Raw genomic sequence first — 24,884 nt, 5'->3', positions numbered from 1 at the left:
GGCAGCCAACCAGTTCAGAGACAGAGATACCCTTGAGGGGCAGGCCACATCACCTTGAGAATGCAGTCCGTAATGCAAATACTAAATGTACATTCTATTTCTTCCTTTTAGTTTAAGCTCACCCCCTAAATGGAGTGTTGGCCCACCTGAGCCACCTTGGTCTTGTCTGCTACCCTGGTGAGTCCTTTCCATGCTCCCTGAGCACCTGAGCTGCCTCAGATTCCATTTGTTCCTCTCCTTCCTGGAAGGTTTCTTTTTAAATTTTATTTTAATCCCAAACATCTCAATGTTTTGCAGTGTCTAGGGGTTTGAGCCCCTTGTTTTTCGTTCTACTTCTTTTTTTCTCTCCTTTCCTCTTCATGGAGTGATTATGTTGACAATAATGTATAATGCGCATTCTCTTCACTGGTTTATCTGCAGAAATTTCTCTGGGCTTTTTTTTTTCGGTGTATGATTCAACACTGCATTAAAGGGGGATGTTCCATTGAATAAAAGAGCAGTGTGGTAAAAAAAAAAAAAAAAAAAAAGCAGTATTGAAGTGACTCTTTACGCTGGAAAGGAAAATACTCAGACCTTCTGCCTCTGAACTGACCTTCCTGTTTCCTAGGGAACCAAAAGGCTACTATGGTCTTCTGGTTAAGAGTGGTTAGTAAACTCAGATGAAAGATGTCTCAGTATATCTCACAAATAGTTTTGTGGGACTGGAGAAGTCAGCTATAGTTATTTTCTCATTCCAAAATGTATAATGATATATACTTATCAACTGAGTGAAATCTCACAAGAATAGTCAAGGTTAATTTTGTAGGCAGGGCCAGGTAAAACTGCCTCTCATCTCTCACCAAAATAATAACCAAACACATCACTATATATTTGAGAAGATTATAGATGTTAGTGCTATTACTAAAAATCTGAATGATGCTAGGGAAATAATTCCCATCATATCCTTATTTAATTTGCTTGTTTGATCATTCGAAAATCAGTTGGGTCTTGGATAATAACTGTGGGTTATCATAAGCTTATTCAGGTAGTGACACTAAACACAGCTGTGATTCCAGATGTAGCGTATAACTATGGCAAAGCAACACATCCGCTGTTTTGTAGCCATCGAACCAGCAAAAGCTTTCAATTCAAGAACTGAAGGGACAAATCTTCCAACTGTTAAACTATTAGAATCTTGATTACAAGGAGACAAATGGAAGTGAGTAGGACTATACTCAGGCCTACAGGCATTCTCTGGCTGCCTCTTGTTATTCTTGTCCCAATAAAGCACACCAAGTAAAAATTCCCAATACATCAAAGGGCTGGATGAGGTAAGAGGACATGGAATGCTGGTATCAGGTCTGTGTAGTATCATCTTACACTTTAAAACAAAGTACAGAAGTGAAGGCTGTAACAATAATTATTTAATTATTTAATATCTACTGCTCTTTCCTGCTATCTTATATGAAATTTCCTGGTGATAATTGAATTAAAATCCCCCTATAAAGAGAGGCTGATGAGATTTTTATATTTTCTATGGTTTTGTTGACTTGATTCTTTTCTATCTATATAAACGATAAGCACTGATTTTTTTTCTTCCAATTCATATTCCTCTACCTTCTTACCTGTTCTGTACCCTGGGAAGTTCTCTATAAACTTTATCATTCAGACTCCTTTTTCCTTCTGATATATGGTTGACTTTGACCAATGGGAGGCACAAGAATGAGAGATGGAGGTAGCAATATCTTCCCACCTGCATCCTTCTACCAATGTCCATGCCTACCATTGAGTAGCTCCTCTCTCTTATTCTGGATATTGTTACCATCCAAGTTGAAGTATCAGGAGGACTACTGTTAACAGTATTTGGATATTTCTGATCCTAGATACCTCAGTATTACTGTTGGTTCTCTTATCCTTGTACAACAGATCAACCTTGACTGTCAGGTCAACCTTGACTGACTGTATACAGATACATTGCTTGGGTAGTAGAAAACAGCATTTCATTTAGAGGCTATAGATTGTAATGAATTCTAAGAAGTGTCAGATAAAACAGTGTATCAAACATGGAAATGGTATTTTTGGAGAGGTACTAAAAAACTTATGAAATGGTTGTCATTCTCAAATCTAAGAAAACATGAGAAATGAATATAAAACTAATCTAAAGTTTGCCAATATCATTGCCGGTGTAACTCTAATTACTTGAAAAAAAAACCTCAACAGGAAAATTTTAGGATACAGTTTGTGAAATAAATTATTAAATAGAAAAAAATAGTAACTAAAGAAAATAAGAGGAAAGCCTAATTTCTAATAGGTTATAAAGGCTTTATATGAATTTTTAATAAATTTAGGTGATGCACTATTAATCCAGTATCTTTAAAAACAATGGAGGTGCCTGGGTGGCTCAGTCAGTTAAGCATCTGCCTTTGACTCAGGTCATGATCCTAGGCCCCCGGGTCCTGGAGTCCTGGGATCAAGCTCTGCATCAGGCTCCCTACTCAGTGGGGAGTTACTTCTCCCTCACCTTCTGCCCCTTCCCTCTGTTCATGTATTCTCTCTCTCTCTCTTTTGCTCTCTCTCTCTCTCTCTCATTCTTGCTCTCTCTCTTGAATAAATAAATAAAACATTAAAAAACTCTAATTCTCCCTGATAAATATATCATAAAACTGATACTACTATTCATATCTATATGACAACTTCATGATTTGGAAAATAAAGCAGACACTTGATTTTCTTCTTTACCCGCATCAAAGATATTACTTCTGTCATTTTATTTTTATTTTTCTGATACCTAAGTGTAGCTAAACTAATATGACAATGTCCCCTTTCTACAAGAGTCTATAGAACAATTGTGCTGAAACTTTCATGTGCATGTAGTCACTTGAGGGAGCTAGTTAGTCCTAGATGCTACTCCTGGGCTGCACCCAGGAGAGTCTAATATAATGGATCCTAATAGGCCCCCCAAAAATTTGCCTTATAAAAATTATGTGATTTCAGACCACAGAAGTCCTATACAGGTAAGTACAAAAGTCCTATCCCATTCAACAGTAACATTTACTTGGCTTATCAATCACCTGCATATAGTAAAATGGTTATTATAAATAAGTAATTGTTGTGTCAACAGTTAAGCAACAATAGAAATTAAGAAGGCAAACTAACAAAAAATCTAGGGAGACAACAATAGGTCAACATTTAGTTATTTGTCTTTTCTTTCTAATTTTTTTCTTTCTAATTTTGTGAAAAGGATACATACTATGTGTATGTACAAATATATCTATATAATTGAATTTTCACAATGGGATTGAAAGAAGAAAGTTTCCACCTGCAGAATACTGGTAACAAAATGACTAATGAAATTATTCTGAAAAATGCTGTATATTTCTACAGAGTTGTTTCTTTCCAATATTGTCAGAAACCCTACAGTTTGTAGTTTGATTTTGTATATTTTGTGCACTCATAGGCTATCAGGAACATGGAGAAAGCAATCTTCTCAAAAGGTTTTATCATATAGTCACTTGATTCCTGCCATAGAATATGGAAGAGACAGGCCTAATTGCTTAGCCTGGGCAACAGCTGGCAAAGATGTAAAGCAAAACACAGAAGTTTGAAAATTCCCATCTTTGAACATACAGGATAGGGGAAAGAGGGAATGATTCACTGAGATAAATTAAGAAAATAATTGTTGAGAGATAGACTCTGTTAATCTGTAAGAACGCATAGAAATTAAAAATGAACATGAAGGATATACCTTCCAGGGGGAAGCAAATTGTACAAACAACACAAAGCCAGGTAGAAATAAAAAAGATATAGGAAACACTTCTAAAGAATATACATTAGATTACTTTTCATTCTCTTTCCAATTATCTCAATTAAAGAGAAAATAAAGAACATAATCAGCCTATGAATTACAGAGACAATATAGCCTCATTATGCGTTTTATTATGTATTTATATTTCTATGACAAACTTCCCTCAAACTCAGAGTCTTCAAACTATGAGATATATTTCTCATTATTCTGTGGGTCAAGAATTCATGCAGTCACTACATGACTTGTCTTGCCCGTGCATGAGGCTGAATTCAACTTGGAACATGCCTGGAACATGGTATCCAGGAAGGACTCATGCATTTGACCAGCAGTTGAAGCTGACTATGAGCCTTGATTCTCTGGTCTCTCTTCTCTAGCAGTATAGATGGTCATCAAGTAGAAGCAACCAGACCTCATACCACCTAGTCAAAGAATAGAAACAGTGTCACTCTGAGTTCAATCCAGATAAAAGAAAATAAGAAACTAAATCCTTTTCTTGATGGGACGCAGAGCATGTAAACACAAGGAAGTGAAGAATTTTTAGCAGCTAACTTTGGAGAATATCCATCACAGTACATTTGAAATTCTGTGCCATATATCAACTATATGTTTTTTTCCACAAGGTTTGAAATAATGTATATCTAAATTTCATTAGAAAATGTATCTGTAATTGCATAAACAAAAAATTGACAACCAAATAATTGGAAGGTGCATATATACATTACTGCCATATGAAGAGTCAGCTTCAGCTACAAAACATAACATAGTAACCAAACTATGTAAATTTCATTTGAAACAGATTGTTGTTTATATGAATGAGAATTTTTGCCATAATTTTAGTGAATACTTTTATTTTAATATTACTCCTTTGTAATTTAGATGTGATAATACACTATAAAAAATAAAATGACCACCATTATATGAGAAAATCTATGACAAAATAGATAATTTTAGTAAAATAAGTTAAAATGTTAATAAATTAACAAAAATAATCTGCAAAGGATTGAGATTTTAGGAGTTCTAGAGATCCCTTTCCCACCTCCCTACATATATTTTTGTTATTCCTGTAGGAAAACTTGAATTGAATTAGAAACTAACCCATGTTCCTATGATACAAATGAGGTATAACAGTAAGAAAAATTTGGATTCTCAATCTGGTCAGCTAATATCAACTAGAAGAATATTCCATTTCCAAAATTTCATAAGATAATTTCATTATGCAAGTAAAGTTGAGTGTATAAGAAATAAGTCCCACACTAAGAATACAGCCTTCTGGGATAAATCAGAAAATTAACCAACAATGAATAAATTCCACTTCTTAGGTCGATGCTCTGAGGAAGAATGAGTTACTAATTCAGAAACAGGCACACAATAGAAGGTTGGATCCAGTAGCCAGCTAAACCTTGTGTGTTCGGGTGATGCACTGAGACAGACCTGAGCAGAAAAACTATACACTTTTGATTTTTTTTAATTCTAAAAATAAGAACCTGTACCAGTCAGGGCACAATTTAAGACAATTGTGTTATATCTATTACCATATCTATTGTGAAGTAGAATAGATCCTCTAAAGCAGACTGTAAAAATCACCCTACCATGAAACCAAAGGTAAGAGATATGTTAGAGAATGTAAGGAGAAGGTAACATGCCTCTTTTGGTCCATTATACACAAGTAAATCTTCTTTTTTTCTTTATTAAAACATTTTTTATTAGTAAGCAGTTTATACAAATAGTCAAATATCTATTCAAGTTATGCTAAGGAAATTAGATTTTATCTTGATGGCGGTAGGGAGTCGTTGAAAATTATAAGAGGAAAAGTGACAAGATTTAGAGGCTTACTCTAGTAGCAATGTGAAAAAATAATAAAATATTTTGGTAAAAATCTATTGGCAGAAGTTAAGGAGAAACTAGAGAAAAAGAAAGAAATTAGAAAGAAACTAGAAAGTTAAGAAAATCCTAGAAAGGATTGGATGAAGGTGGAGAGGAGATAAAGAAGTAATGAAACCAATCAAGATTATTAATATGATACTGTAGAAAGGATCCAATAATTTATTGAATTAGAAAAGAGAGAAGAGAAGTTGAGTTTGTTAGATGTGAGTGAAAATAGCATTAATCAAGATTCATAATAGAGGAGGAAAACTAGTTTTGGGGAAAATGAACTCACCTTTGGGTGTAATGAATATGCTGAAAGGAAAATAAGATGTTTTGTTAATATCCTTAGCAACAACAACAAATATTACTGTTTTATTTTAAATAAAGTAATGTTGAAATACAGGATTATAATCCTTGCAGTTTCTTTAATGTCTGTTGTGGCAAACAAATTTATTCACATAAACACCTAGTGATTACGCACCATGTATTTTCATTGATTTATTTATCCATCATAAGATTGGCATGATTTCACCTGATTATAGGAAATTATTGAGATTCTCTACCTTATTTGTTTCTACAAATCTGGAAAAATAAGTGGGTAATTCTAAGAGATGTTTCTCTGAATATAACTATGAATCTTATTTCTTCCACAAAGTAAAAACTTCTATTGAAAAAATAAATTTACCCACAAATTTGTTCTGAAAGTATTCCACTGAATATGACCTCATTGATTTTGTTTTAAATAACCTTACCAGTATATAAAATGCATAATTATCCTGGCTAGTCAAGAAGAATCTCACAGACTGCCATAAAAAAGAAGTGATAAAAAATAGGGAAGTCAATAAAATTGCCTGACATAGAAATGAAGAGGAAAAATAAGAGGTTTCTGATAAATAGCTAAAACAGTCATGTATATTGCCACTTATTTTTAGTAATTCTTCAATCAAAGACATTCAAAAGGTTTCTTGATTTTCAAGATAAAAACGTAATTATAGTAATATTCTTATAATTAAAGGACAATGCAAATGTACTATATTCCTCATATATATTTTATACTTTCTACATGAGAATGTAACTTAATTGAATTACAAGTAATTTGGAATTGTGAGTCATCATTTTGTATGAATCAACACTTTGGTAAATTCTACTAGATTTAAATATACATATATATGTATAGCGTCTGTTCTCAGGTGTGCATTTTTTCAATATATTTTATGTACAATTATTCTTCAAAGATTTAACACAGCAATATATTTGGAGATATTATTTAAGAAATGGTTTAATATTGTTTTACACACTGTGGGTAGCTGCTGTAAACAGCAGTGTACAAGGTCCAAGGGTTTTCTCCACAGATGAATGCTTTAGCAAGAAAATGATGCTTTATGTGAGCTCCTAGGATGGGAATAATATACAAAAAACTACTCAGAAAGAGTAACGAAGCTGGCACAGGACAGGTTAGAAAAAGGAGAGTTGAGGTTTATTTCCGTGCAGAAGAAAGGGATACAAAAGCTCAGAGGTGAATAGAAATATGATGTGTTCAAGAAATGAATACAGCTTAGCTAGGGCTTAGAGTGTGAAGAAGAGAGTCAAAATATGAAAGAAAAGAAACGGAAGGAATCAGAAATTGGAAAACCTGTAAAACAGTAAATTGGTTTGATTTTTGTCAAAAGGGCAATAGAACTTATTCCAAAATTTTTAAGTGGGGGTAAATATTTTCAAATATTTATAACAGAAAGATAATTCTGACTGAAGTGTAGAAGACACCTGGAAACAAAAAGTTGGAGCTAGAAAGTATTCTTCAGAGACCTTTAGTGGACAGAAAACATAAGTTAGTGGCAGAAGTGGTATAAAGAAAAGTAAATTAATTAAATCAAAAGAAATCAAAATAAAAATTAAGCAGGATCAATAAATAGTGAGTTTTAAAACTGGGAGTTTTTATTCTGTGTTTCTGCCTGTCACAATACAATAAGACCATTTCTTTCATACAGTAGAGTTTCCCATAAGTTAAAAATTACAACAAACTTGGCCTTGAGCCCTATCCTCATCTGAGAAGGAGAGAAACAACTCTCAAGAAAGCCAAGCTATCCATAGTTTTCTCTAACATTGGAACAGATCAATATTTCAATGAAAAAAAATGTACTCTAATCACCAGTTATTACAAGGGAAACCCAAGAAGAAATAATGCAGGCTGAAAGAGTGGGATAATATATTTAAAATGCTCAAAGAAAAAAAGCTGTCAATCAACTATCCTAAATCTAGAAAATAAAAACTTTCCTAGATAAATAAAAATTGAGAGAATTTGTTGGTGGCAAAATTGTCTTATAAGAAATACTAAAGGAAGTTCTATAGGCAGAAAGCAAGTGATCACACTATTGTATATATTCTGAGAGGATTATTGACTATTGATTATTGATTACATTTGTCTGAATTCATTAAATTTTACACTTAACATTTATGCTTTTCAGCATATGCAGATTTACTGCAAAAACTAGATATTAAACAACCAAATAATATGATAGCTATTTTATGGTTGCTATGAAAATTAAATAATTAACTATATATAAAACATTTGGTAGACTAATGAAAACATAGTAAAGAGGACATATTTTAAATGAAAAAGTAAATAGTTTTATTTACATTTTCAAACGTTGGACTTGAACCTAGAATTAAGTGAAAAAAGATTATTTTCAAATATTATCACAAATGGGAGAGGAAAATTAGCAACCAACACCATAGAAATACAAACAACTATAAGAGAATATTATGAAAAACTAAATACCAATAAATTGGACAACCTAAAAGAAATTGGATAAATGCCTGGAAAAATATACATTACCAAAACTGAAATAGGAAGAAATAGAAAACTTGAATAGACTGATAAACAGCAAAGAAAGTTAATCACCAATAAAAAAAAAAAAAAAATCCCCCAGAAAACAGAAGTCTAGGGCCAGATAAATTCTACCAAGCATTTAGAGTTAATACCTGTTCTTCTCATACTATTCCAAAAAATAGAAGAAGAAAAATTTCCAAATCATTCTATTAGACCAGCATCACCATGATACTGAAACCAGAAAAATATTCCACAAAAACAAAACAAAATAAAACAAAACAAACAAACAAACAAACAAACAAACAAAAAACTATAGGTCACCTTCCCTAATGAACATGGATGCAGAAATTCTTATAAAATACTAGTAAATTAAATCCAAGATTACACTAAAAGAATCATTCACCATGATCAAGTGGAATTTATTCCTAAGAGGCAAAGGGTGGCTCAATATTGACAAATCAATCAACATATATACTACATTATTAAAAGAAAGGATAAGGATCATATGATCATTTCAATAGGTGAAAAAGTATTTGACAAAGCACAATATCCATCCATGACAAAAACCTTCAACGAAGTAGGTTTAAAGGGAACATTCATCAACATCCTAAAAACCATATTTGAAAAACCCACAACTAACATCATATTCAGTGGGGAAAAACTGAGAGCTTTTCCTCTATGTTCAGGAAAAAGACAGGGATGTCCCCTTTTACCACTGTTATTTGACATAGCACTGGAAGTCCTAGCCATAACAATAAGACAACAAGAAGAAATAAAAGGCATCCAAATCAGCAAGGAAGAAGTCACCCTTTCACTATTTGCAGACATGATACTTTATGTAGAAAACTCAGAGAGCCACCAAAAAATTCCTAGAATGGATACATAAATACAGTAAAGCCACAGGACACAAAATCAACATACAGAAATCTGTGGCATTTCTATACATCAATAATGAAGCAGCAGAAACAGAAATAAAGGAATCAGTCTCATTTACAATGGCACCAAAAACAATAAGATACCTAGGAATAAACCTAACCACGGAGGTGAGAGACCTATACTCTGAAAACTGTAAAATGCTGATGAAATAAATCAAAGAGGACACAAAGAAATGGAAAGACATTCCATGCTCATGGATCAGAAAAAAACATGTATTGTTAAAATGTCTATAATGCCTAAGGCAATGTACACATTTAATACAATTTCTATCAAAATACCACCAGCATTTTTCACAGGGCTAGAACAAACAATGCTAAAATTTGTAGGGAACCACAAAAGGCTCCAAAGAGCCAAAGAAACCTTGAAAAAGCAAAGCAAAGCTGGAGACATCACAATTCCAGACTTCATGCTATATTACAAAGCTGTAGTCATCAAGACAGTATGATACTGGCACAAAAATAGACACATGGATCAATTGAACAGGAAAGAATATCCAGAAATGAAGCCAAAACTACAGGTTCCATTAATCTTAGACAAGGAATGAAAGAATATAAAAAAAAAAAAAAAAAAAGGAATGAAAGAATATCAACGGGAAAAAAGACAGTCTCTTGAACAAATGGTTTTGGGAAAACTGGACAGCAGCATGCAAAAAATGAAACTTTCACTTTCTTACACCATACAGAAAAAATAGATTAAAAATGGATTAAAGACCTAAATGTAAGACATGAAACCATCAAAATCCTAAAAGAAAATACAGGCAATAACCTCTTTGACCTAAGCTATAGCAATTTCATACTAGATAATGGTCTCATGAGGCAAGGGAAACACGAGCAAAAGTAAACTATTAGGACTACATCAGATAAAAAGCCTCTGCACAGAGTGAAGAAAACAACAAAACTAACAGGCAACCTGTAGAATGAGGGAAGATACTTGTAAATGACATATCCAATAAAGGGTTAGTATCCAAGATCTATAAAAGACTTCTAGAACTCAACACCAAAAAAAAAAAAAAAAAAAACTAATACACAGTTTTAAAAAAATGGGCAGCATATATGAATGGACATTTTTCCAAAAAAGATATACGGATGTCCCTCAGACACACAAAAAATGGACAACGTCACTCATCATCGGGGAAATACAAATCTAAACTACAATGAGATATCATCTTACACCTGTCAGAATGGCTAAAATCAAGAACACAGGAAACGGCAGGTGATAGTGATGATGTGGAGAAAGGGGAACTCTCTTCTGCTGGTGGGAATGCAAACTGGTGCGACCACTCTAGAAAACAGTATGGAGGTTCCTCAAAAGGTTAAAAATAGAAATACCTTATGGTCCAGCAATTAGACAGGAATACAAAAATGCTAATTCAAAGGTATACATGCAACCCAGTGTTTATAACAGTATTATCAACAATAGCCAAATTAACGAAATATCCAAATGTCTCTTTACTGATGAATGGGTAAAGAAAAGTAGTATATATAAAATGGACTATTACTCAGCCACAAACAAATACTAGCCATTTGCAACAACAGGGATTGAGCTAGAGAGTACTATGATAAGCAAAATAAATCAGTCAGAGAAAGGCAAATATCCTCTGGTTTCACTCATGTGTGGAATTTAAGGAACAAAACAAAATGAGCAGAGGGGAAAATATTAAAAAAGAGAAAGAGAAAGGCAAACCAAGAAACAGACTCTTAACTACAGTGAACAAACTGATTCCAGAGGGGAGGTGGGTGGGGTGATGGGTGAAAGAGGTGATGGGGATTAAGGAGAACACTTGTGATGAGCACTGGGAGTTGTGTGGAAGTGATGAATCACTAAATTTTACACTTACAATTAATATTATGCTGTATGTTAACTAACTAGAATTTAATAAAAAGTCTTAAAAAAGAATTATTTTCCCTGAAGACAAATGAGTCAGCAAAACCTGTAAAAAAGTAAGAATATCTAGAAATTCAAGTCAAATATATAGACAGCATAATTTTCTTAGGCTGTCTCTATTTTCTATCCCTCTTTGTATTCCATTTCCTAGTCAAGACTAGCCATTGTAGAAATGTTAAATGCAGTATTAATACTTCATTATCCCTAAACAAGTCTATTTTACAATAAAGTAATCGTATGAATCCAATTTTAAGCCTTCTTAGCAAATCCACTCTGCAAAACTGTTTAACCACCTTTAAAAGTGTTATTTTTTGTAGAATTAATGTCATCAACACTGTTTTTAAAAATAAAATACATTTTCATATCTACATTTCAGAATGTCTCTGTTGAAAGCAATTACATGTCTACATTTTACAAGAAATACTATATATAGATGTACTCATGCCTTATAAAAGATCATCTGTTAAAGGGATTATAGTATGTCACTATTACTGGATATTTACTTTAAATGTTATAGACTCTGCACTATGAAGAAAAAGATTAGCTACAAAATACAAATATGGAACAAATATATTAGATATTTCATGGCAAAAATGTGATCATGGTAACAAAATTTTTGTGAGAAAATAAGAAATACATTTAATCTTACACTGTCTTCATAAAAAGCCAACTCAGTCCCTTAAAAGCCAGCTTTATTTTAAATTTTTCCAACTGCCATCTTTTCAGATTATAGTGACAAATACCTCTTCACTGTTTGGCCATTTCATCCTTTATGGACAAGATTGAAAAGGCTACAGCAATTGAATATGCCTGTGGAAAAGCCTTCAGAAAATACTCTTACACACTTACCTTATTAAAGAGATCGGAAGTAGTGCTCTTGCATGAACTGATATTTTGTTGCTACTTCTAGTAAAAATAATAAAATAGAAGGAAAAGGCTTTAAAAAAGATCTAATTCACATAAAATGATAGGGCACAGGGAACAACACAATTCTCTGGATCTGATACAGTGTTTTGAACGTCATTAGTACCATTCAAGCAAACTCAATGTCTACAGATTCTAAATAAGAAAACGAAATACTGTTGTCAGTAACAATTAGCCATTTACAGTCTCTTCAAAACAGAGTTCCATGACAGGTGGATAATTACCAATGAATTTTCAGCAGATCATGAACATCTGTTCAATGCTAAAGGTTTAAAAATTAACTGAAGCGAGGAAAAAATATTTCTAAAGTCTCAGATAAAATAATTTTTGCAGAGATTATTTTATTTCTTTCACAAAACCTAAAAAAAAAAAAAAAGAAATCAGTGTTCAGTGTAAGAGTTATCAGGGCAATAGCAAGTAATTAAGACAACTTATCTGCCTAAGATGCCAAATCATAATTAATTATAAATTTGCCAAAGTCATTCTTCCTGTAATTGAAGTAAAAAATTGATTAGAGAAATCACTTAAGTAGCTTGAGAGACAAGTTTGAGAAATCGAACATTAATCCGCATGAATTACCAACGTTTCTTCAATTGACACCTCAGACCTAACGTCGTTTCTGCTTTTGTTGCTGCATTACTCGTCCACTACATCTCACTCTTTAAGGAGGTTATTGGATGGTCTACAGGAGACTAATCTCTTCAAATATTCTTTTGCAGGTAACAGCTGCTCTGGCAATCCAAACAGCTGTGTAAAGCATGAACAATTGTCATCACTCTGGGGGTAATGAGAGTTTATAGCAGTGTTCTAGAGAGTTACCAGCTGCGTCTTTGGGTGTCATAAGCTTCTCAAGTCTTCTGATATCTCTTCATCACCAACCATTTTCTTATCATTTGATCTCATTTATAATATGCTCTTTACTATGAATCCCTCTGAATTACAAGAGTTTTTTATTTTTAATTGTTACATCAAATTGCAAAGAGGAAGAACATGCTATGTTTTTCTAGTGTTCCTCCCTTCTCAAGATCTCTAAATATGACAATCAACAAGACATTTTCAAATGCAAAATGCTGAACAGGAGTTTGGCTTATGACATAAACACGTACACACAAGAACTTTTTGTTTAGTATATGTTTCCCATGCTCTCTCGTGTATTCAAAGGCAATATTAGACAGAGGTAGCTCCTTACACAACTTTCCACCCCATATTTTTCGCTTAATTTAGATATTGGAAAGTTTATCATCTTTCAGGTACAAATTTATATCTTTGGGTAATGTAGAAATCTACCATACCCACTTATGTTGCACTTAACAATAATTCGAATTAAATTGTATCTATGTTTCCTTAGCGCTTCTATCCTTTCATTTTTATTCAAAGACAATTGAAAGATATGATCATCTTGCATTCATTTCATGTTGACTGAGTCACAGTACTAGGTCCTGTATTAGGCATTTAGATTGTGTATGCCTTGCATTGCATTAGTAATCAACATAAATAACTATCACATAGCATGACTTCCCAAGGTGAGAGGAGTAAGTAGAGAGTCACATTGTGGTTCAATTACATTCTCCTTTGGGGTCCTTTGCAGTTGTCACAGGTAAAGTACATTATAGTAATAAAACTTAATGACATAAGGAACAGATAATTTTTCAATGGAAAAGGACACTCTGTTCTTTGCGGCAAAAAATCTAAAGCACTATTTTGGGTACCCAAAGATATATGGAAATCCAGTAGCCATTTGGATATCTCACTTTGATATTCCAGGAAAAATCTCATTCAGTTCCTGATATTGAGCATCATTTTCAGTCAAATTCTAGAGTAGCAGTGCAGGTAAAAGATTGAAAATCTATCGGCAATGAAAGGAGGAAGGTGAAAGCATGAGAGAGGAATTGATGAGCAGCACAGCAAGAGAATTACAGTAAAATAAAACAGAGTGAGAGGAATACAGTTTGTAAAGGTAAAGGGAGAAAAAGAAAGTTGCATCTTCAGGCATAGAATCATTTTTAACATTTTATCCCCACTGGCCTGCAAAAGTATGTATTTTGTGACATATTAGTCAACATTAATTGTTTTTTTCTGCTGTAATGAGAAAACATTCCAACTTAATGATTTTGCAGTCTGTCATTCAGTAACTAAGTGTCTGTGTACACCAGGAACTCAGAACATGTTAGGTGAGAAATGTTGAGAAGTGCAGCAGTTTGATATCACAGAACAAACTTATTAAATGGATACATAGGTTCAATAAAAATATCAATTGTCAGCATTTGTGCACAGTTAGAATCCTCTCTGTACACACACACACACACACACACACACACACCCCTGATAGATACATCACACATACACTTGATAGATGCATCAAATTAAAAGGATTTAAATGAATTTGGGGTATGTTCTAGTTAGTCAAGGTATAATTCACTTGTGTTTCTTATTGAAGCTTAGTTTTTAGATGCATTAACGTAATTGCAATATCAGTTTAGCTTTAGTACAAAAATAGTGAAAATAAGGAGTTATTTGCATTATTGAACACCTACTAAACAAAGTATTTTTAACTTTAACACCTATTAAAACAAAGTATCAGCATTCCCGGTTTACAGATGAGACTACTCTTATTAGCTAGTTATCACGGAACAATATCCAGAAGCCTCTGTTTATAAGACTCTTTACATTTTAAAAAGAAAAAAAATCATTCAGAGAAGGATAGCTTCTATCCCTGGCATTTGTCATTACATTCTTCCAGTTATTATATCATTAGCCTGCATCATTCACCAAAGAACATTATTCTACATGTTAAATTGACTGATACACTGAAATGACAAAGTTTTAATCTTCACTAAAATTTTAAAAGACATACAGCTATATTTGGCTGGGGAAGCTGCCACTGATTCATTTATAGATTTTTTTTCTCTAACTGCAGTAAAGTTGCAGCCTTTCTTCCAAGCCTATCATACATTATAAAAGAGCAGTGCTTCAATTAATTCAATTTCCAGTAGAAGGATCTGGAAATAAAATTACTTGAACAGGATGTGGTTTAGTTGGTTAAGGGAAAAATGGCCTTTTAAAATTCAAAAATAAAATATTCTTTCCATTTAAGATAAAAGCAATCTAATGATGGCATGTATAGTGAAATGTTACATCCATTTAGAAGCAACATATTAAGTATCATAAGCATGGAAATTAGAATGCACTAGTCCCAGTGGCAATGGTGCATTCAGAAGTAGACAAAACCTAAGCTATCTCTATATTCATAATTGACAAAGAAAAAAGAATCCGTTTCTCTGTTTCTCTAATTTGAATGCCATGTACCTTCACTCCATAGGTACTTATTGATCCCATTCGTGTGTGTAGTCTATTGTTTTTAAGCACTGAAGAATTTTCATTTTCTAAATTGGATGTAGGGCTTGCTTTCTGTATATATAAAACCAATTCAGAGAAACAGGTTTTTATGTGCGTTTGTTGTAACACAAAGGAGTATCACAGAGCTCAGGGAATGAGACGTTAATGTTAGCCAGAGGAGGCTGGAAAAAATAAATCAGGACAGAAACCTTCTATTGGCAGCTGATGGCTAAGTATGAACATTAATATAAAGATTAAAAGAATAAACACATTTTGGGGTAGGCAATGATAGAAATAATCATTTTGAGTTAGGAATGAGCAGGAGATATTAAAAGTAAATAGGCTGTTGTCTTTCCAAGGTGAAGAACACGGGCTAGAGAACAGTGGAAAGTAGTACGGAAGAATCACAACTTTGGAAGTAACAGATAAATCCATGATTTCCTTTGTGATGATTTAATATATTATAAAAAAGCATGTACGTCTCATTGGTTAAAACATTATAAGACGTTTTCCATGTCTAATTCCATTGCATACTAAATAGTAAAGTGATATGCCAAGAAAGCATTTATTTAGTTGAAAAAGCTCTACACTATCTCCTAGAATCTTAAGTAGTATAGTGAGTTTCTCCATTGCCAACTCTAAGGAGCAGTTGGCACACTTGTAACTGAGTTGCTTTATAAGAGGGAGTAAAGGACTTTTTGTTTTTATTTTGTTTCCTTATCCAGTACATGAAGCATGATGATCAATTCCAATAGAAGACAAAAGAATGTGCTATGGAAAGGTGAGCAACATTATAATGCTTAGACAAATGCACCTTAACAGTAGAGGTCTGAGCAGGAGTAAAAGAAATCTCATGGTGAAAAGATCATTATTTTTCCTTCTCTCTTTCTGGTTTTCTAAGTACTTCTAGTGTATTATAATTATAAATATATTTTTACATATAGTTATAAATATAATCATAAATATCAACCATACCTACATATAATAGATTTAAGAATGATGAATATGCATGATATAATATATATTTAATTAATAAAATTATGAGGAGAAGTCTGGAAGATTAAAACCTCCATTTTAAAGGCAAAACTAAGGCCAACCATATGGATATATGATATATAATGTATAATATATAAATAATATATAAGTATATAATATATAATCATATAATAGAATGTTCTATATGTGACATAGCATATATAATTGAAGTTATTTTATGCCATATATAAAATAAATTTATAACATAATTATTAGATAGTATGTTTCAATTTAAAAGCCAAACTAATTTCCAGAAAAAATTATCATAATTAAATTTGAAGGAACTCATTTTTTAATATAACAAATGAACATTAATCTCTTTAAGAACAATGAATTCTGGACATCATTAAACCCGACTCTAAGCCATTCTCCTCATTATAAGAAACTTTACGGCCTGAAAAACTGCAAAAAGTTTATTTCATGTGAAATATGGTTTGTGTGTGTCAACTGTTACTCAAAAATAATCATCATCAGGAATTTTTATTTTAAATTTAAAATAATCCAAATTCTGAAAATAAGTGTATATTGAAGCCACAGACAGAAATATGTTGCCAAATCTATTCTTTAATAAGTTATGCTTTATTGGCCTGCACTCATCTTCTCTCTTTATAATTAATCTACTGCAACAGTGAGAAAGTTATTTTTAATGTTCTCTGAAGTTATTTACTGTATAAAATTATGCAGGACTCCTTGCACAACCCTAAGGAACAACCTTATCTTGGAGGAAAAGTTACCAAAACAATTTTATTTTTGTTCGGATGTTGGAAGTCTTTGCTTTGTTTTCTTTTTTTTTTCCCCCTTCAGAAGATTGCAAAAGTACTAGAATTAGAAAAATTATCCGAGGATGGCATGAAAATTCTGATGTTTTAAAGATTTGAAAAGCTGTAAGATTACCATCCAAATAAAAAGACAAATGTTTCACTAATGTTTCACTAGACATCATTTTTTAGTAAACAAAATTTAAATGTTGGAGAAAATAAGAAACAAAGGCAATTTTTTACAAATAGTACAAAATGGTTCAAAGACTCAGAAATGAATAATCACACTTAAAAGAAATTAGATTTATTCAGTAAAAATAAAATGCATAGGTCAAGGAATAAATAAGGAAAGAATTGTATTTATAGATACATGGGAAATGTAATATTGTCTGTGCAATAGTTTTACAGAATTCTATTTTGCTAAAAGCAGAATAATACTCAGTAATCAAATATGCTCTATTTTAGTTATAATGACCTTTTCTCTGCAATGAAATCACAGAAATTTGGAATTCTTACTCATAATAATGATATACTTATTGGTTTAGTGTTTTTTAAATGAAATTAGTTCCCAACATTTCTCCACAATTATAAAGAAGCAATTAAATTTGAGTGCAATTATTTTTATGTGTACTTTGAAATTGAAAATATATCTAGGTAATATATTTAGAATAAGCTTTATTGCACACATTCATTTTCCTATTGATTTTTAAGGAAGCTCAGCTTTTTTTTTCTTACAATGTATTACAAATATCTTCTTTTCATTTTTTTAATTTTTTAAAAAATGTTTTATTTATTTATTCATGAGACACTGAGAGAGAGGCAGAGACATAGGCAGAGGGAGAAGCAGGCTCCTCAAGGGGAGCCTCATGAGGGACTCAGTCCTGGGACCCTGGGACCACAACCTGAGCCAAAGGCAGGCTCTCAACCACTGAGCCACTCAGGCGTCCCTCCCTGTCTTTTCTTTTAAATTCTACTTAAGCTACTCAAATTTACTGAACACCCATAAATAAAGTTTATGGTAATACAGACTGTATTTTGGACAAATAATACTGTATTGTAGTCATTATAATTTTATGTATACAAAGTATTAATTAGTTAAGCATAAGCTTTAAAAAAAAAACTATGTTTTATGTTTTACTTTGTTCTCATTTTCCACTTTTTAAAACTGGCATGAATATCTAAAGGTGAGCCATTCAACAGGATAGCCCTCAGCTACATGTGGCTATTTAAATTTAAGTTAGAATTGAATAAAATATGATAAAATACAAAATTTGGTTCCTCAAAAACACTCACTTCATTTTTATCTCAGTAAATTTTAAAACACAGATCTTTGCCTCTTCCCATGTAGTTTATTTCTCTTGTTATAATACCCATACGACCCCCGTTCTCTTATTTGAATATTACCATCACCTCAGGATACTTGCTCAAACTTATCCCTGCTTTATCAACTCTAACCAAGTTACTAGATTTTACCGAGATTTTTGCTTGCTATGAATTCAAGGCCTACACTGTAGCATGTTTACTCCATAATTAATGATTACTTCTTTTGGGAATAGGCATTGGCCCTGGAGACTAACAGACCTGGGTTCAATGCCTGGCTCAGCTACTCATAAACTTGATGATCTCGGCAAATGATGTAGTCTATGCTTCATGCATGGAATTAGGACAATGATGGCATCTAATTTAGAATAATTTTATATGGCTTAAATGAGGTACTGAAAAAGTACTAAACCTTTGCTCTGGTCTGTGAACTTCAAAAGAGCCTTAGCTTCCCCCACCCTCCCACCCCCTGGGGGGGAGAGGATGGCTGGAGTGGGCTGGAGTTGGGTATTTCCTATGTGGCAGTATTTAGTATTGTTAGACTTTTTTCTATAAATTTTTACTTATTTGTTACCATTTTTGGTGCTTTTTGTTTCTTTTTGTTGTCTGATTTCTGTGGCTATGATTTTCAGTAGATGTTGAATAAAAGTGTGGTGAGAACAAACCTCATTGTCTTATGCCTGACCTTAGGGGAAAAGCTTTCAGTTTTTCACCATTAAGTATATTAGCTGTGGGTTTTTCATAAGGGGCCTTTATTATATTGAAGTATGTTAGTTCTAAACCTACTTTGTTGAGGATTTTTATGGTGAATGGTTGTTGTATTTTGTCATAGGCTTTTTCTGCATCTATTGAAATGATCATGTGGTTTTTATTCTTTCTCTTATTGAAGTTGTATAGCACAATGCTTAATTTGCAAATATTTAATCACTCTTGCATCCCAGGAATAAATTCCATTTGATTGTGGTGAATGATTATTTTTAACGTATTGTTGGATTTGGTGTGCTACTATTTTGTTGAGGTTGTGGCTTTAACATTCTTGCTTTATATTTAGAGACGTGGTGTTCTACTTTATGGAATTTGAAATTTTTGATTGATTTAATGTGAAATTTCATGTGTTTAAAAAAGTGTACTTTGTGAGTTTAAATTGTCTATATGGTTATTACATAATGCTTTATTATTTTACATCATATATAAATTTTATATAATTTCTATGATATAAATATATCATTTATATTTTATATCACTTATTATTACCTTTTTGTTTAATTTTGTTGCATATTACTACACTACTTTTTTCTGGTTAATACTTTTTTAAAAAAAGATTTATTTGTTTATGAAAGAGAGAGTGGGGGAAGGGATAGAAGAAGAGAGAAAGACAATCTCAAGGAAACTCCCTGCTAAGTGCAGAGCCCCACATGGGGCTTCATTTCATAACCTTGAGATCATGACCTGAGCCAAAATCAAGAGTCAGCTGCTCAACTGACTGAGCCACTCAGGTGCCCCCTTGGTTAGCACTTTTATCCATCCCTTCATTTTTAATTTCCATTTATGATTTTTTTAGATGTAAGCCTTGAAAACATCATATACCTAGAATTTGTTTTCTTACCTTAACCTAGTGTGCCTGTGTTAATAAGGAGGGCACAAGATGAGATGAGCACAGGGTGTTATACTGTATGTTGGCAAATTGAATTTAAATAAAACATATTTTTTAAAAAGTTATTTTAACTTATTGTGACTGATGGATATGCTTGAAATTATTCTTATATTCTTATTTTTCCATTTACATGATAATTTTTGTTTAGACACACACACTGCTCATTCAGGGAAATCTGTACAGTTCATGGGTTTTTTTTGTCCATTTTATTTTATTTTATTTTTTGAATAAAGCCAACCTAAGAGACGTGTAAAACATTTTCATGTCTTATAGATAGTCTTAGGAAAGAAAGAAGTTCGTAGCAAAAGACCATATTTGTATACTTGGAAAGTACAGCATTGCTTGGTAAATTATTTAAAAGAAATTTCCTTAAACATTTTTACAGTCTTACCAAAAAGAATCTAGTATCTTCCTACAGAAATTGTTATTTGGGTAACTTGATTAGTAAATTGGTTAGAAATAAATATCCTATTATACATTTGTGGCATAACGATTGACTAATGGTCTTCAGTAACTATTATTTATTTCTTGCCTCATTGCATGCCAATGATATCTTTTTTTAGAGGCCTAGAGAATTTCTAGTTTTATTCTTTTTTCACAAGGAGAGTCTAAGATAAATTAATTTTATAAATTTTGATTCCAGAATGAAGCACTTTTTATTCACAAAGTATGGAACTGGTAAAACACTTAATTTGGGACACACCAAGAAAACAGTAAGATTGCTATACAACACTTAGAATTACTATAGTTGATGTCTACAATCCATCCCAACCTTGGAAATCCATTCTTTCTGCATGGAGAATTAAAGAATCATTTTGGCCAAGTGGGAGAGAAGGTATACAATTCCTTTCAATGCCCTTGTGTCTTCCACTTCTCCACTAGCAATTGCACCTTTCTTTTTATTCTTCAAGGCCTGTATTGCTCACAGTCCAACTAGCATTTGCACACTAAAGCTAGAAAAGGCTACTTCCACAAAAAACTAGACTCAGATTTCCACTCCAGGCTTTTATAGAACTTTAAGCTACCTAAATTTGTCAGGTGGAAAGATATAATTATTATCAAATGAAGACATTGGCTTGGATTAGAACTGATTAAAACATATACAAATATGCCACACACACACACAAACACACACACACACACACACACACGAAAAGCTTGGAGATTTAAAGGAGAGAAATGAACAGAAAAGAACATGTTCTGGGAATTACAAGACTTGAATTCTGGTCCTTACTCAGCATTTATTAGCCATGTGGCCTTGCAAAAGTAAATTAAACCCATCTATGAATAGAAAGATGAAAATTAGATGAACTTTAAGGTCTGTTCTAGTTCTGCTACTGGAGACAATTTAATTTTTGAAGGAAAATATTGTTAAGCCTGAAATTTAAAAAGGTCAATTAACCAAAGTTCTCCAGGGAAATATGCCACTGACACAAAGATTTTTGTGGTAATAAAGAATGGAAGTCTGCTTTCAGAACATTATAAGCAATGTTGAGCTTTAAGACATGGTTTGTTAATTTATAGGTATAGAAAAGTGATTTGAAAGCACAAAAGTTTATACACATATTAAACTATACACTTAGAATTGCTATAAAAGCTCTCCTAAGCAAATTTTGAATTTAAAAGAATAAAACACTTTTAGACTCAGAGGGAAAGATAAGATAAAAAATATGAGAGGCAAAAATAGGAACCATGGTACTCTCCAGACACATTAATTTAACTAGAAAAACAATGAAAATATATATATAGACGTGATGAGTAACCTGTGGAACATTTTGAAACTTATCACTGATGTGACATCTATCTTTTAACCTATTTGCCTTCAAAAGCTTGAATTAAAGGAATCTCCTTCATCTGAAGTGTTATAAATAAGGCATCATTCTATTTGTTTTTAGGATTCTATACCTTTCCACAAGCTGTCGAGAGACTATTCCAACCCCATTGCAATTTAGCACAGCATTGACAACCTCCTTTTGCAATTTCATGTAGAAAATTATTATTCGGTGCAGCTGACACAATTTTTATGAAGGTAGCTAAGTGAAAATTAAAATTTTAAATTTCAATATGGAGAAAGAAAAAAAAAATCTTCTGACATTCAGAAGCTAGCCTGGTAATCACAGATAATGCATGTGGTCTCTGTTGAACACAAGAAATTCACAGAACTCTATAATACTAATATCAGAGAAGCAGCTGTGATAACAATAAAGCAAAGTTATAGCCATACCACCCAGAGAGGGACCTTCTGTATTCCCAGTGAGGAGAACACAGAACATTGTCCAAACCACAAAAAAACAAACAAACAAACAAACAAAAAAACACTAAAAAGGCTGACAGAATGGCTTCTGATTCTTATAATGACAACTTTTTTCTTTTTGATGAAAATGTGGAATTATATCCAATTCCTGACAACATTCGATATGTAGCAAACCCCATTTCTTGAAAAGCTCACAAAAATTACCGTAACACAAACACAAATCCCATAGGTCCTCTTGCTGAGATACCTACAGTTCTTCAGGATATACAACCTCTACCTTTTCAATGATGTAATAATTCCCAATTTTATCTTACTGCAGTGAAGTCCCTTGAGGTTTTTGACAGAAGTTGAGGATCCACCAAGATTCAGCTAAAGCCCTCACTGCCAAAGATAAAGACTAATGATAGTGTGCACATTGGCAATCCCCGTGGATAGACCCAGATGAAACTAAGCCTGTAGTTGGATGGTAAACTCAGGCTAAATTGAGCACCATTATTTTGCTGAAGCTCTTCATAGTTGAATTCATTTTGTTTTGGTTGTTTGCCAAGAAATAAAGTTATCTGGGAATTTTGGTTATCTGATTAGGTTTCTATAGTTTATAAATGATTTTTTTCTAGACTTCTAACTTCTATTACTATGTTTTTTAACTTGCCTTCTGTCTTGTGTGTTTTCTTGTTTTGTTTTGTCTCGTTTGAAATTTATAAAGAAAATAAAAATGGGAGAGTGGAGGTGGTTTGATTAACTTCCTTGAACCAGCTCTGGGATTGAAAAGTTCTTAAATTCTCCTCAGACTGGAGTCTGGAGAAATTTGTCCTTTGCTCACCATTTGACACCTTACAAAGAACTTCGTTCTCAGTTGTGTCTTTATGTTTCTGAGAATTTGTTTAGTTATCAGCTCAAATCAGAAGGCTTGCCAATTCTTTTTTGGTCAAGTTCCAGAGAACACAAGTTTGCAGAAGCATCATCCTTACAGATCATTGCAGATCTTATGTTGTCTTCTTAATATAAAATGTAACTATTTTAAGCCAAATATCCTCTTTATTCATATTTCTTTATTATAATGTTAAATTATATGTTTATTTCTCAAATTGGCACAATTTCCCCAGGACAATTTGAAATAGTAGGGACTACATTTTGAAATTTTGTGCTGAAAAGAATTAATCTACTAAGAGGAGCCTAGAACAAACAAACAACAGATGAACAGCTTTGAAGGAGGATAAAACATTTTGCTTATCAGATGAAATGTTCCACTCATGTTTCTACTTTGGAGATTAATAAGTATTTTAATAAATTATACAGCTTGTTAAATTTTTCAAGGGCCCAAGTTACTATTTCAGCCACACTTTTTTATCTTTTTGATGTATACATGTCAAATGCCTTTCACTGCATCTAAACTTTCTGCCTTCTCCTGGCAGAGAAAAGAACATTAGCTTTTTTTAAGTGATAATTTCATATATGTCTGAATTGTCTCCACCTCACGTCATTTCTTTGTTTTATTTCCTCTTGCCTTCTTTTTCCTCACTTTTGAAATTTTAAAGATTGATGAGGGAAAAATAATTGTATTGTTATGTGCATACTCTTAGGAATGTCTGATCTGGAAAGGCAGTCAAAAATGTCTAAAAGATACAAAGAGTGGTAATTAAACTCTTTTTTATGTCTTTTTATGACCTTACAAAGTATATTTGCATAATAGCCTTCATTCATATAGTTACTAGTTACAAAGAAAAAGTTCCAAGACAGAAGAAGAGCTTTTGGAATGATTTTTCAAAGTCTTTAAAATTTAGCTTACCATTTAAAAATGTCAGCACAATATTTTGCCTGTACAAGATCAGTATTAACTATCTTATGATTTGAGTTTAAACTTCTTGAATTTCCTGAATTGAATTTATGAGTTAAGTAGATTATAACATTTCCATAACTTGCTCAAAATAATATATGTATTAAAATAATATAAAATATATAATAAAACATTAGAACATGTAACATATAAAATTATGTATGTAGCTAAATGGAATGCTAATGACTAACACCTTTGTAAAGAGTTTATCTCATACTATCCTTTTTTTAAAGATTTTAATTTATGCATGAGAGACACAGAGAGAGAGAGGCAGAGACATAGGCAGAGGGAGAAGCAGGCTCCCCACAGGAAGCCTGATATGGGACTCCATCCGAGGACCCCGGGATCATGACCTGAGCTGAAGGTAGACGCTCAACCACTGAGCCACCCAGATGCCCCTAATTCATACTATCCTTAGCCAAAAATGATTATGTTTATTAATAACTAAAGATTATGTAGTAGGACA

At 32.5% G+C, this 24,884-nt stretch overlaps 2 long non-coding RNA genes across 6 annotated transcripts in view; one reads left to right on the top strand and one right to left on the bottom strand.

The window, feature by feature from the left end:
- Positions 1-23,178, top strand: LOC144302659 (uncharacterized). Its single transcript, XR_013369639.1, has 4 exons — positions 1-177; positions 16,286-16,341; positions 20,971-21,162; positions 22,901-23,178. It is a non-coding gene; the product is annotated as an uncharacterized LOC144302659 (long non-coding RNA).
- LOC144302658 (uncharacterized) overlaps positions 3,878-24,884 on the bottom strand; it is an 87,503-nt gene continuing 66,496 nt past the window's right edge. For all 5 annotated transcript variants that reach the window (XR_013369634.1, XR_013369635.1, XR_013369638.1 and 2 more), the window contains 3 exons: positions 12,449-12,583; positions 5,943-5,962; positions 3,878-4,203 (listed from right to left, as the gene is read on the bottom strand). This is a non-coding gene — a long non-coding RNA (uncharacterized LOC144302658). The remainder of the gene's footprint in view (positions 4,204-5,942; positions 5,963-12,448; positions 12,584-24,884) is intronic.

This window comes from Canis aureus, chromosome 31 (assembly GCF_053574225.1).
Source record: "Canis aureus isolate CA01 chromosome 31, VMU_Caureus_v.1.0, whole genome shotgun sequence".
NCBI classification, from domain to species: Eukaryota; Metazoa; Chordata; class Mammalia; order Carnivora; family Canidae; genus Canis; species Canis aureus.
The sequence above is the reverse complement of the archived record's forward strand: the minus strand, read 5'-3'. Positions and strand labels throughout refer to the sequence as shown.